The sequence below is a fragment of the Trachemys scripta genome, chromosome 10, assembly GCF_013100865.1.
Source record: "Trachemys scripta elegans isolate TJP31775 chromosome 10, CAS_Tse_1.0, whole genome shotgun sequence".
Lineage (NCBI taxonomy): Eukaryota > Metazoa > Chordata > Testudines > Emydidae > Trachemys > Trachemys scripta.
The window spans coordinates 40,168,963-40,182,378 of NC_048307.1; the positions used below are offsets into that span (position 1 = coordinate 40,168,963).

The 13,416-nt window shown below is 50.0% G+C and overlaps 1 long non-coding RNA gene across 3 annotated transcripts; it reads left to right on the forward strand.

The window, feature by feature from the left end:
- The first annotated feature begins 496 nt into the window (after positions 1 to 496).
- Positions 497 to 12,871, forward strand: LOC117884030. 3 transcript variants are annotated; one of them, XR_004647466.1, is made up of 3 exons: positions 497 to 596; positions 11,036 to 11,203; positions 12,745 to 12,871. It is a non-coding gene; the product is annotated as an uncharacterized LOC117884030 (long non-coding RNA). The 3 variants fall into 3 exon arrangements; XR_004647467.1 differs by having other exon boundaries at positions 12,761 to 12,871; XR_004647465.1 differs by lacking the exon at positions 12,745 to 12,871 and adding an exon at positions 11,754 to 11,793.
- Positions 12,872 to 13,416: the final 545 nt, after the last annotated feature.

Sequence of the window (13,416 nt, forward strand, 5' to 3'; positions counted from 1 at the left end):
TGCGAAGAGCTGGGAGCAAGAGGCACTAGGAGCTGAGAGTAGTAAGGTGTATTGCTGGAGGATTGAAGAGTACAAGCATTATCAGACACCAGGAGAAAGGTCCTGTGGTGAGGATAAAGAAGGTGTTGGGAGGAGGCCATGGGGAAGTAGCCCAGGGAGTTGTAGCTGTTGTGCAGTTGTTCTAGGAGGCACTCTAGACAGCTGCAGTCCATAGGGCCCTGGGCTGGAACCCGGAGTAGAGCGGTAACTGCCCTGAAAATCAAATCCCAGACTGTCTTGTTATGAAACAGAGTTCATACAGAGAAACAAGGGGAGCCAAGATGTGTGCCTTTATTGGAAGTGGCACAGATTCAGGGCAGGGTGAGACCAGTGCCAGCAGCCACTCAGAAAGCACTAGCCTTGGGAAGAGGCCTAAGTCTATTTCAGGACACAGAGGAATGCAGTGGAACCTTGCTAATTTGCACCAGTGACTGGGGGACATTTGCAGTGCATGAGGCTAGATGCACTGGGATAAAGTATCATACACTGGTCTGCTGGAGGCTGGGCTGATGGGGAGGAAGCACAGTCTAAGGAATGAGCACTGCATCAGGACACAGGTGGGTTCTTCCCCCCCCCCCAGTACCAGCACTAACCTGCTGGGTGACTTTGGGGAGGCACTTCACCTCTCCATGCCTCTCACTCCTCATCCCACACTATCTGCCTCACCACTTCAGCTACCATCTCTTTGGCACAGGACCACCTCTGTGGGTCTCTCCCTATTGCAGTCTCAGGGTGCCTTTCCAGTTCACGCAGTACTATTCTAGTTAGCTTGGTCCCAGAGTAGTGCTTCAGCACAGGCTGTACAAAGCCAGCTAGCTGGGGTACATCACACCCCATGACTGCAGCATAGACACCCCCTATGTTTGTACAGCACTTGGCACAATAGGGCCCTGATCTCAGCTAGCCCTCTATGGAATAGCCAGCATGGATTTGTCAAGAACCAATTATGCCAAACCAATCCTATTTCCCTTTTTGACAGCATTACTGCCCTAATGGATTGGGGGGAAGTGACATATCTTTGATTTTAGTGAGGCATTTGACAGTCCCACTTGACATTCGCACAAGCAAACTAGGGAAATATGGTCTAGATGAAATTACTATAAGGTGGGTTCAAAACTGGTTGAAAGACTGTACTCAAAGCATAGTTATCAATTGTTTGCTGTCAAAATGGGAGGATGTATCTAGGGGGATCCCACAGGGGTCAGTCCTGAGTCTGGTACTAGTCAATATTTTCTATAATGACTTGGAAAATGGAGTAGAAAGCATTCTTATAAAATTTGTGAATAACACCAAACTGGGAGGGGTTGCAAGCAGTTAGGCAGGATTCAAATTCAAAGTGACCTTGGCAATTTGAAGTACTGGTCTGAAATCAACAAGATGAAATCCAAGAAAGTAAAGTGCAAAGTGCTTCACTTAGGAAGGAAAAGTCAAATGCATATCTGCAAAATGGGGAATAACTGGCTGGGTGGCAGTGCCGCTGGAAAGGAGCAAGGGGTTATGGTGGGGCACAAACTGAATATGGGTCAGCAATGTGATGCAGTTGCGAAAAAGACTAGTGTCCTGGGGTGTGTTGTGTTGTGTGCAAGACACAGGGGGTAACGATACCACTTATAGGGCCCTGGGGAGGCCTCAGCTGGAAAACTGTGTCCAGTTCTGGGTGCCACACTTTAGGAAAGATGTAGATAAACTGGAAAGAGTCCAGAGGACAGCAACAAAAATGAAGGGGAAAAAAAGTTTAAAAAACTCGAAAGGTTAAAAAGCCTGGGCACGTTTACTCTTCAAAAGAAAAAGACTGAGGGGGACCTGATAACTGTCTTCAAATGTGTTTAGGGTTGTTATAAGGAGGACAGTGATCAATTGTTCCCCACGTCCACTGAAGATAAGGCAAAAAGTAAAGGGAGAGTTAGGTTCGATATTAGGAAAAACTCTCTGGAACAGGCTTCCGAGGGAGGTTGTGGAATCCCCATCACTGGAGGTTTTTAAGAACAGGTTAGACAAAAACCCCTGTCAGGGATGCTCTAGGTTTATTTGGTCCTGCCTCAGCACAGGGGGCTGGACTAGATGCCCTCTCGAGGTCTCTTCCAGCCTGACATCGCTATGATTCCGTGGACTCTTTCTCCCAGGAATGCTGCACATTCTGCTGGGAAAGGAGGGGGTAGAAGCTTCTACAGCTGCTTTATGCCACTGGAGGATTCCCAGGTGCATGTTTGGATCTGCTGAATTAATGGCTGCTGTGTGCTACCAAAGCTGCCTAAATCAACAGAACAACCAGGGCCCAGGATCTAGGTCTTTGAGTACAATTTTCCCCACTTTTGCTTGGTGGCCACTCTTGTTAAGCAACTAGTTTGTGTACTTCCCCAGAGTGGTCAACTGAAGGCTGATTTTTCTGTGTGAGAGCACACACGTGTGACAAGGCATAATTCAGCAACACACACCATGCATACAAATGTGTGTGTGTATATAAACTGACAAGACAATCTAGCAACACACTATATACTCTCTCTCAACCACAGACAAGGAATAATCTGGCAACACAGCATACAGAGGAAACCAGGAACCTTCCTGCGGCTAGAAGTTTCCCCCTTACACATATCTCCCCCTTCCCAGAGGGCCTTCCTATTTGCTGCCCAGGGGTGAAGCAGCCTCTCTTTATGCCAGGGGGCTGATTTCACAGACAGCTGGCCCTGGGATAAGGCCTGTACCCCTATCCCCTGGCTCTAGTTACCATGAGTCACCAGTTGCCAGCCTTGCCTTCAAGATGCATGTGACTGGGCCCAGCAGGCAGACGCTCTAATTAAAGAGCCTAGGCACATACCAGCTGTGGACAGTGATCAGATGGAGGCTGCGGCCCTTTCTTTTTTTGGGTCTGGTGATGATGGGTTGGAGAGGGGCATGAAGACCGGGAGAGCCAGTCTGAGGTCTGATTCAGTCATGCTGCCCTGCAGCCTGAAACGAGCTTGTCACATTTGGGTGCAGGAGTGAGCTGCGGCTTTTTTGCAGGACGAGACAGCCACACGAGGCATTCCTGTATAAAATCCTGCTTTAAAATTGCCCCACAGGGCTACTTGGAGGTAGTTTGCAATCTACCAGAGTGGGCATGGAGTCAGTCTTTCATTGGCATGTTAAATGCTGGTAATATATTTGTTAGAGGGTCAAAAAATATATGGCAGGTTATTTGCATTACAAACAGCATCAGGGCCCATTGTGCACAAACAGACAGGCCCTGCTCTGAAGACAGAGAAAGGGCTGGGGAGTTAAGAGGTTAGGGGATTTGCCCCCAGTCACACAGGAAGCCAGTAACAGAGCTAGGAATTGAACCCATGTCTGCTGAGCCACAGGTGATAGCCTTACATGTAAGAGGAAGGGTGGTCATGTGGGTAACAACTGGCCAGCCAGTCCTTGCCACATGCCACCAAGTGACCAGCTAAGTCCTAGGGGAGGCTAGATCACATGACTGTCCACTTCCCTCTCCCAGCTAAAAGCAAAGCCCCATTAATAGTCACCCAATGGGACAGCAGGGCCAAGATTAGAACCCAGGCATCCTGCCTCCCAGTCACTTTAGCCACAAGATACACCTGGCCCTCACCTACAAGCCTCATGTTTTTGTACTTAGGGTTCTTGACTGCTCTGGCCGCCTACCCCACAAACATGGGGTTGGAGCTTGCCACAAACCGGCTTAGCTGCACTGCAGCCAATGGAGCTGTTCTGATAGGCAGCTGCTGGGGAGCAGTGCCATATGTAAGAGGAGGTGTGAGGCGAGTAGGAGGATGAGGAGGGCCTAGAACAGGGGTGACCAACCTGAGCCTGAGAAGGAGCCAAAATTTACCAATGTACATTGCCAAAGAGCCACAGTAATACGTCAGCCTCCCCCCCCCACCCACTCCCAGCACCTCCCATCCGCTGGCAGCCCCGCCGATCAGCGCCTCCCCCTCCCTCCCTCCCTGCACCTCCTGATCAGCTGTTTCGTGGCATGAAGGAGGCTCTGGTGGGAGGGGGTGGAGCGAGGGCTTGGCAGGCTGAGGGAAGGGGTGGAGTGGAGGCAGGGCCTGTGGCAGAGCCAGGGGTTAAGCAGTGAGCACCCCCCAGCACATTGGAAAGTTGGCACCTGTAGCTCCAGCCCCGGAGTCAGTGCCTATACAAGGAGTTGCGTATTAACTTCTGAAGAGCCGCATGTGGCTCCGGAGCCACAGGTTGGCCACCCCTGGCATAGAAGATGACTGCCCAATGCCCAGGACATTCACCTCTATTATCTCTTCCATGGCCTGCGCTCACTAGAAATGCATTGACTTCAATAACCCCGCCCCCAGCTTCAAAGCAGTGTTCAATCAGAAATCTAGGCCCCCTGAATAACGCATGTGTGTTGCAGCGAATAATGGCCTCTAACTCTCCTGGCTCCCTTGGGCTGCTTCTGAGAGCCAGCCTTCCCAGAGCCCGCTCCCCAGCTGTCCTTTCTCAGGGAACACACAAGCAGTGTTTGAAATGCAGTGACCTGTGAAAGACCTCGAGGTTGCAGTCAGAAAAGCTGTCCTCCAAGGACTAGCAGGGACCAGACAGACTCTGTGCAAGATTCATACAGCTGCAGCAATAATATGGGCTTAACCCTGTCTGGGCTAGTGTGGGGTAAGCAGACCCCGTCACACACCCTCCCCCTTAAGAAGGACCCCTGAGGACGGTCTGTTTCCTCTTCCTCACCTCCCTGTTTAGAAAAAAAACTCGAGTTAGTGTGGATCTTACCCGGACGATGAAATACACAGAACTTGTAGGGTTGGAGTGAGAGGTACCAGTGCATAATCCGGAGGTTCGTGTCCTTCATGATGTATATCCACCCGAGGGGGGCATGGTCCATGATCAGTTTGAAGATGTTCCCCAGTAGGTAATAGCGCAGGGCGTCAATAGCCCATTTCATGGCCAGGGCCTCTTTCTCTATTGTTGAGTAGTGTTGTTCTCGAGGAAATAATTTGCGACTCAGGTACAGTACTGGGTGTTCTTCCCCCTCCAGCTCATGGGAGAGTACGGCCTCTAAGCCCACCTCTGAGGCATCTGTTTGGAGTATGAACTCCTTTGTAAAGTTGGGGTGTTGCAGACCATAGCCGCTCCCCTTTCAGACCTGCCGAAGTCTGGTATGAAATGGCGATAGTACCCAGCCAGTCCCCAAAACTGGTGTACCTGTTTCTTCATCTTGGGTGTGGGTGTATCCATAAGGGCTTGTACCTTATTGATTAGGGGGTGCAATTTCCCTCCCCCTACAAATGTACCTGAGGTATGTTACCTCTTCCTGCCTGAGATGGCACTTCGCCAGGTTGGCCATGAGGCCAGCTGTTCTCGGGGCCTGGAACACCCCAGCAAGGTATCGTAGGTGGTCCTCCCAGTTACTACCGTAGACTACAATGTCGTCTATATAAGCTGCTACATACTGATCGTGAGGGAGTAAGATCTTATTCATCAGCTGCTGAAAAGTAGCTGCTGCTCCATGTAGCCCTAACAGCATGGTTACAAAGTGGAAGAGGTTGAATGGTGTTGGAAAGGCTGTTTTTTCCCAGGAGTTTGGCGTTAGGGGGATTTGCCAGTAAACTTTGGTTAAATCTAGGGTCAACAAATACCTCGCTCCTCTTAGTTGTTCTATGAGTTCTTCTACACGAGGCATTGGGTACGCATTAAACTGGGAGATAGCGTTGACCCTCTGGAAATCGATACAGAATCGAGTCGTCCCATCGGGTTTTGGGACCAGAATGATTGGTCAAGGATCCCTCTGGGCTATCTGCCATACAAGAGTTCAAAGGGTGAGAACCTAGTCGATGCTTGGGGCATCTCCCTTATAGTGAACAGCAGGGCTGGCAATAGTGCAGCCCAGTGGCTGGGGTCCTCCTCCACAAATTTCTGCAACATGGACTTCAGGATACCATTAAAATGCCCCACTAGACCATCTGTTTGTGGGTGGTAAACTGACATCCGGAGTGTCCATATATTCAGGAGGCGGCATAGCTCTGCTATTAGTTTAGAGGATATGTTAGTGCTTTGGTCAGTCAGGATCTCTGTGGGTATCCCAACCCTAGCGAAGATCTTCACGAGTTCAACGGCAATCACCGGCACCGTGGCTGCTCTCAGGGGAACAGCTTCGGGATAATGTGTTGAGTAGTCCATGATCACTAGAATAAATTGATTCCCAGTCTTACATCTTTCCAGGGGGCCAACCAGATCCATTCCGATGCGTTCAAATGATACATTGACCACTGGCAGGGGTATCAGGGGTGCCCGGGGTACACCCTTCGGTCCAGCTCGCTGGCATTCCAGGCAAGACGCGCAATAGTCTCGGACCTCTTGGTGAATGCTGGGCCAAAAAAGAAATGGTGGGCCACCCTCTGGATGGTCTTTTCCCACCCCAGGTGTCTTGCCCAGGGGTTTGCATGTGCTAACTGTAGGAGGCTTCATCACAACCTCCGAGGGACCAACAGCTGAAGGAGCGGCTTGGGCGTCTGTGGTTCCTGTACCACCCAATATAGGCAATCCCGCCAGATCTCAAATTGGGGCCCCTGCGGTTGTCTCGAAAGTGCGTCCTCCCCAGGGCCTGGGGTGGCGGCCTGCTCCCAGGCCCTACTCAGGGTTGGGTCCTCTGCTCCTTCACGAAAACTATATCTCGCTCCAGCTCTGCCTGAGTGTCTTCCCCGGACAGGTGCCTCGCTGCGGGGGAGTAGGTGGGAATCTTACCAGCCATAGATGTCCCTTCCCGTGGGGTCTGCCTGCAGTGTGTGTCCGAGCAGGCCCCTCCCTGGAGACCTAGCCCCTTCCGTTCATGGAGCGGGTGGTTGATACTTCTGGAGGATCTCCCTGAATTCTGGCCAGTCCCACCCCAGCACTATGGGGTAGGCCAATCTGGGGGCCACACCCATGTGGAGGACTTCCTCCCGGTGGCAGATCTCAATCCTCACCCTGGCTGTGGGTGAAGGACGGATATCCCCATGGACACATTGTAAGTGCATTTATTCACCAGAGAGTTTAAGGTCAGGGACCAGCCCCACCCATATGAGAGCCTGACTACATCCCGAGTCCACAAGGGCATTTGTGGGGGTCTCTTTGACCTGTATGGGGACCACGAGCTTTTCCACTCCTCTTTTCTGAGCTCTGTGGCTGGCATCCCAGACTTGCCCATAGTTGCAGTCCATGAACAGACATTCCTGCCGAAAATGTCCCTCTTGGTCACACTCCCAGCAGCGATCTTGGGCTTCCGTGGGCCCAGGGCATTCTTTTGGCGGGCTTTGGCTCTCTTGCGGGTGCTGATCCCTTCAAATCAGAGTTCAGGTGACCCTGTGTCTGGGTTCAGGGCTGAGGGGCTTAGTGAGTGTGGGGCAGGTGATGGATGGACGTTCCTGGGCCTCCTCTCCCCGGGGGCTTCCCTTGCCTGGCCTATCCCTTCTGTTTAGGTTTCCAGTTCCCCGGGGTGGTGCCTGGGCTCCCTTGGCTGCCAGATAGTCCTCCATCAGGCTCACGGCTGCTGACAAGGTCAGCGGTCAGTGGCGTCGCACCCATGCTCTCCCTCCTGCCGGGAGGATCTGGGTGAACTGCTCTAGCACCACCATCTCTGCCACCTGGGGTCTTGTCAAGCCTTCTGGGTCCAACCATCTCCAACAGTGGTCCTGTACCCGTTGGGCCACGGCCCATGGTCGAGCCCCAGGGGGGTACTGTTCTTTGTGGAGGCGCTGGCAATAAGTCTCCGGGCTAATGCCAGTATGGTCTAATATGGCTGCTTTCACCCAAGGGTACTCCAGGACCTCCCGAAGATCAAGGTTATGGTAGGTAGTCTATGCCTGTCCAGTCAAATATGGAGCTAGCATGGTGGCCCAGTGATCTGGGGGCCACTGGGCGGCTGTAGCAATCTGCTCAAAAATGACAAGGAATGCCTTGGGGTTGTCCCCTGGCCCCATCTTAGTGAGGCATATTGGCAGCCCCAACAAAGTCTCTCCGGATCCTGCCTTGTGGGTGTGGGGGCTGGGGCTACCAGCAAGTGTAATAGAGTTGCCACTTGCTGGACCATGCATTCTTGTTGTACTTGTTGCTGAGCAGCCAACTCATGAAGGAGCTGCTGCTGTTGCTCCTGATGCTGGGTCATCTGCAGCTGTTGCTGGCTGGCCATCTGCTGCATCATCTGAGCCTGTTGCTGTCACTGTTGGCCACTTGCTCTTGCTGACTCTCCAGCATCCACTTTAGAAGCTTCTCGGTATCCATCTTGGATGGCGGCGGGGCTCCCATCATCTAGATTCCTTCCCATGGACCTTTCAGCAGGTCCTGGTCATTGCCCACATTCTCCACCATGTGTGATGATCTATGCCCCTAGGGTCAGGGCAGCGCAGCCCAGTGGCCAGAGTCAATGGAGCATCCCTTAGGTGCAGGGCAGCATGGCCTAGGGGCCAGAGTCTAGGGAGCAGCCCTTAGGTGCCAGGCAGCATGGCCTAGCAGCCAGAGTCCATGGAGCAGTCCTTAGGTGCAGGGCAGCATGGCCTAGTGGCCAGATATCAATGCAGGTGGGGCTCCCACCCAACTCCACCAGGCCCTGACCTAGGGCCCTAACAGTGGCATAGCAACTTGCCACTGACTGAGCAGGGGGTGGGTCCTACCGAAACACGCTGAGGTGGGAGGTACCATCTGTCACCCTCCCTGGGTCACTTCCTACCAGTATCTGCATTGGGGTGTCCCATGAGCCTTCAGATTCTCCGTGGTCAGTTGGGCTGGTCGCCTCCTGTGGCTCCTCTAGTCGCCGGGGTTCAAGCAGGCCCGGGGAGGCTCTGATTCCTGGCACACGCAGGGGCTGTGGTTGGCCCTCCACAGGAGCTTCCCAGACAGGTCCTTCCCCTGAGGCCTCCAGCCCAGACTGAGCTGGGCTTCCTCCCTTTATACTGCTAGAGCATTTGGAGCATGCCCAGTCCCGCTGGGGAGGCGGGACTTCCTCTGTCAATAATATGAGTTTAACCCTGTCTGGGCTAGTGCGGGGTAAGCCGACCCCGTCACACCACTCAAGAAAGAGATCTTGGGGTCATTGTGAATAGTTCTCTGAAAACAACCACTCAATGTGTAGCGGAAGTCAAAAAAGCAAACAGAATGTTGGGAATCATTAAGATAGGGATAGTTAATAAGACAGAAAATATCATATTGCTTCTATATAAATCCATGATACGCCCACATCTTGAATACTGCATGTAGATGTGGTCATCCCATCTCAAAAAAGATATATTGGAATTGGAAACGGTTTAGAAAAGGGCAACAAAATTGATTAGGGGTATGGAACAGCTTCCATATGGAGAGATTAAGACTGGGACTTTTCAGCTTGGAAAAGAGACAACTAAGAGGGGATATGATAAAAGTCTATAAAATCATGACTGGTGTGGAGAAAGTAAATAAGGAAGTGTCATTTACTCCTTCTCATAGCACAAGAACTAGGGGTCACCAAATGACATTAATAGGCAGCAGGTTAAAACAAGCAAAAGGAAGTATTTCTTCACATATCACACAGTCAACCTGTGGAACTCTTTGACAGAGGATGTTGTGAAGGCCAAGACTATGACAGGGTTAAAAAAAAAAAGCACTAGATAAGTTCATGGGCTATTAAGCCCATCAATGGCTATTAGCCAGAATTGGCAGGGATCGTGTCCCTAGCCTCTGTTTGTCAGAAGCTGGGAATGGGCAACACTTGATGATTGCTTGTTCTGTTCATTCCCTCTGAAGCACCTGGCATTGGCCACTGTCAGGAGGTAGGATGCTGGGCTAGACGGATCTTTGATCTGACCCAGTATGGGCATTCTTATGTTCTTAAATTCTAGTCCTAGTCTTAAGCCCTCTCCCCACATTACACAGTCTCTCCAGCCTCCACTCCCAGAATTAAGAAGCCTCCAGAACTGCTATGGGCTCCTACCTTGAACTCTTCCATTGATGATGCTTCCTGTTGGCTTGATGAGACCCTCTAGGCCTGGAGCCCAAAGCTACAGCCATGGGAAGAGACCCACAGTTGGTGGTGGTTCTGTGTATCACGTTCCTATCTGCCGGCCTGTTGACAGCCCTAGGAATGAGCTGGGCATTTCTCATTGTCACAGTCAGGGTCCAGACACCCCCAGGCTTAAATCCCCGAAAGAAGCAGTTAAACCAGCTGATTGCCACCAGCTACGTTATTGTCCTACAAAAGAATATCCAGTAAGGTCTTTTATGAGAGCTTGTAATGTTCTGAACTTGATGGTCATTCTGAGATCTGTATCCAGACAGTGGTTATGAGTTTGTGTACACAGCAAACTGTGCTCCTAAGCTGTGGTGGGGAAGGCCCCTGCCAAACCAGTTGTTTGCACACAGCCAGCTTCAAGTAGCTGCCCATTGTCCAGCCCTGGAGAAGACAAGGGTGGACCATTAGAATTAATGGAGAGATGTGGAGACAACTGGAAATTGAAAAGAAAATCCCTGCCCTCGAACATCAGGTCAGGTCAGAATTTCCCATCTGATTAACCACAAGTTACCTTGTACTTGCCACCCCACCCCCACCTAGGAGGTGACACACACACACACACACCCCTTGAGAGGTGCTGATCTGCAGTGCCCTGTGTCTTGTGTTAGTACCCAGTTAGATTCCTCCCTAGAGGGATACTGAACATCTATTGGGGTGTGAAAGTTACTAGTGACCCCCCTTAACAGCTAGCAGCCTTTATGTCAGCCAGCGGCCATTAGGGGGAAGCAGACACCTCAAGTACACAGTAGCCTGAACTTTTCAACTGTCTTCCCTTTCAAGGCCTTGAGGTAGTTGGATCTGGTCCCAAGCCGTTTTTAACTGACCAGCTAGCAGAAGCACGGAACTGGCAACCACCAATCAAGTGTTAACATGGCAAGGGCCTTTGTCTGAATGTGTGTAAAGGATCTGTAAAATGTGTGTAAGACAGAGTCTTTGTACCAAGGTGCAAAGCTCTTCTTTCTTCTGCAGAATAAAGCAACTCTTCCTTATCCCTGTCTGGCTGTTATTGGCTCTCAGCTAGGTGGACCCAATATTTCAGTGACAGTTTCTGGCGACCACGAAGGGACTCTCCTAGCTCGGACATTGGACTCCGGACGGCTGCAGCGAACTGGGAACGGCGCCAACGGGGTGTTTTGCCCCTTTTCTCTGCTTCACTGAGGCCCCTGGGGTTCGTGTTCTGATAAGGTGAGTCCTAATAGGATAAGGAGACACTATCTGGTTCTGGTTCTGGTCCGGTTCTGTTCTAGTTAACTGGTTAATGAATTTCTGTCTTATGCATTTGGGCGTTAGGTGTGTGGACGGAACTGAGCCTCTCATTCGTAATTCCTCAGAGTGGAAGCCATCGCGTGCGATGAAGCTCTGAGGTCAAATTGGGATCCTTCTGTCCCGTCCCCTGTAGCAGTCAGTATTAGTAGAAATTCCTGTATTAGGATCCTATTAGGCCATAATTCCCTCTGTTCTCTGTGTAATTCTCTGTTAGAGTGTCAGCAGGCAGATGGGTGGGTCTCTGGTAAAATCCTCTAAGGATAGCCCTTTGGATATGTTAAGTAAATGGCCTTTACCCGCTGTTCAAAAAAGAAATAGTTACACCTTGTGTAAAAATTGATGTGGCTAGTGTTGTGGAAATTGAATTGTGGAGAGGATGTGCATTTTCCCCAGAACATTTGCAGTGTATATTGTAGTAGAGGTAAAAGAAATGCAAACGTACCAATATAGGTTGTGTTGTCTTTTTCAGATCACTGTGTATTTGAAAGCAGAAGTTAGAAGCAAAAGGCAATCAAAAGTCTGGGCAAGTTAATTGTGTCCCTTTTTAAGTAAGAATCTTTAAGCTGTGGATAGCTTTGGATCTGGAAGCAAGCCAGAAAGCATCTGTATTAATGCAATTTTCTAACTAATAAGGTAGAAGCCACTGAAACCTGGGCTGCCTATGACACAAATACAAGGAAATATGGGGTAATTCCTCTGTTTTGCCTAAAATCAACAAGAGTGTGTGTATATACAGGAAATATTTTAAGCAGTGACTGACTGCCCAGAAGGGGTAGACCTCTGTTCTTTTGTCTTTCAGATCATCAGAGAAAACGGATGCCAGCTGAATAGCATTCAACATACCATGCATTTACTGGCACAATAGGAATTATTTTTGTGTTCTATGGCCAAAATTGTTGTTAAAATTTGCATACCAACAGTCTTTGGAAGCAAGGACATGGAAGGTTAACCCACTCCCCATATTGCCCATGGGATCCTTCTGGCTACCTCAGATTTCTAGCCAGAGGGCTGGGGAGGGAGGAAAGCTATTGGACACCAGAGGTTGTACCAAGTGGACTCCTCAAAATTGTGTGTGCTTGTCCTGGTTTGTTGCTCCAAAGCTCTGTAATAAAGTTATTTTACTGGAAGGGTGTACATGGCATACATTGAGTAATAAGACTAATGTACTGTATAATGGCAATGTGTATGTGTTCATTGTTGGGAAAAGGTGTATGAGTGAAGAGTGGAAGTTTCCTTTGTAGGTTAAAAGAAGCCAAGAAGGGGAGAAGGAAAAAGAACAGAACGAGTTAACTGGAAAAAAAATAGCTAGCAAGCTTAGTCCAAAGATAAGATGCTGGCCCCATCCAAGGACACTGCCCACAGCTAAGACTTGGCTGACAGCCAAGAAAAGGGGGGCCTGAATGTGCCCAAGAACCTATGAGATCTGCAAAACACTGCCAGGCACTAATGAAATGTGTTAGGTTTCTTTTCTCACAGATAAAAGAAGTGCTATCCAAAGACCCTAACAGCCCTGCCGTTCATTGAAACAAGGAGACTGAGTCTATGTAAAGTTCCACCAACGAAAGACTGCTTTGGCTCCAGGCTCGAAAGGCCCCTTCCAAGTCCTGTTAACCACCAACACCGCTGTGAAGTGCCAAGGACTGACTACCTGGACCCATGCTTCTCACTGTAAAAAGACCCCTCCACCTCGGGAGGACTCTCTGCTTGATAAGCCTATTTCTCCTTCTAGCTCTGCTGTGCCTTCTGGACAGCAGGAAAAAGGAAAAAAAGACAAGGTGAAGTGCTAGTAAGCTCTCCCTTGTTCACTGACAGACCTACTGTGCCTTTGAATTTTTTTTTTAGAAGACGCAAAACCATTACAGGGTGATGTGCTAGTAACCTCTCCCCTGTATGATGCTGAACTATGACTGTTTCAGGAAAAAAGAAGAAGGAACACTTGCTTCATTAGAACCACCAAAGTCCAGGGATTCCTGCCTACAAGAGACATTAAGAACTGACCCCTGGTGAAGAAACAAAGAATTATACACTGGCAGGAAGAAACTTGTGGGACCCATGCTTGGGAATATGGTATAGTACTACACCAAAGAGAAATGTATTAGGAGATCAATGGACTGTGATTAACACTACACTAG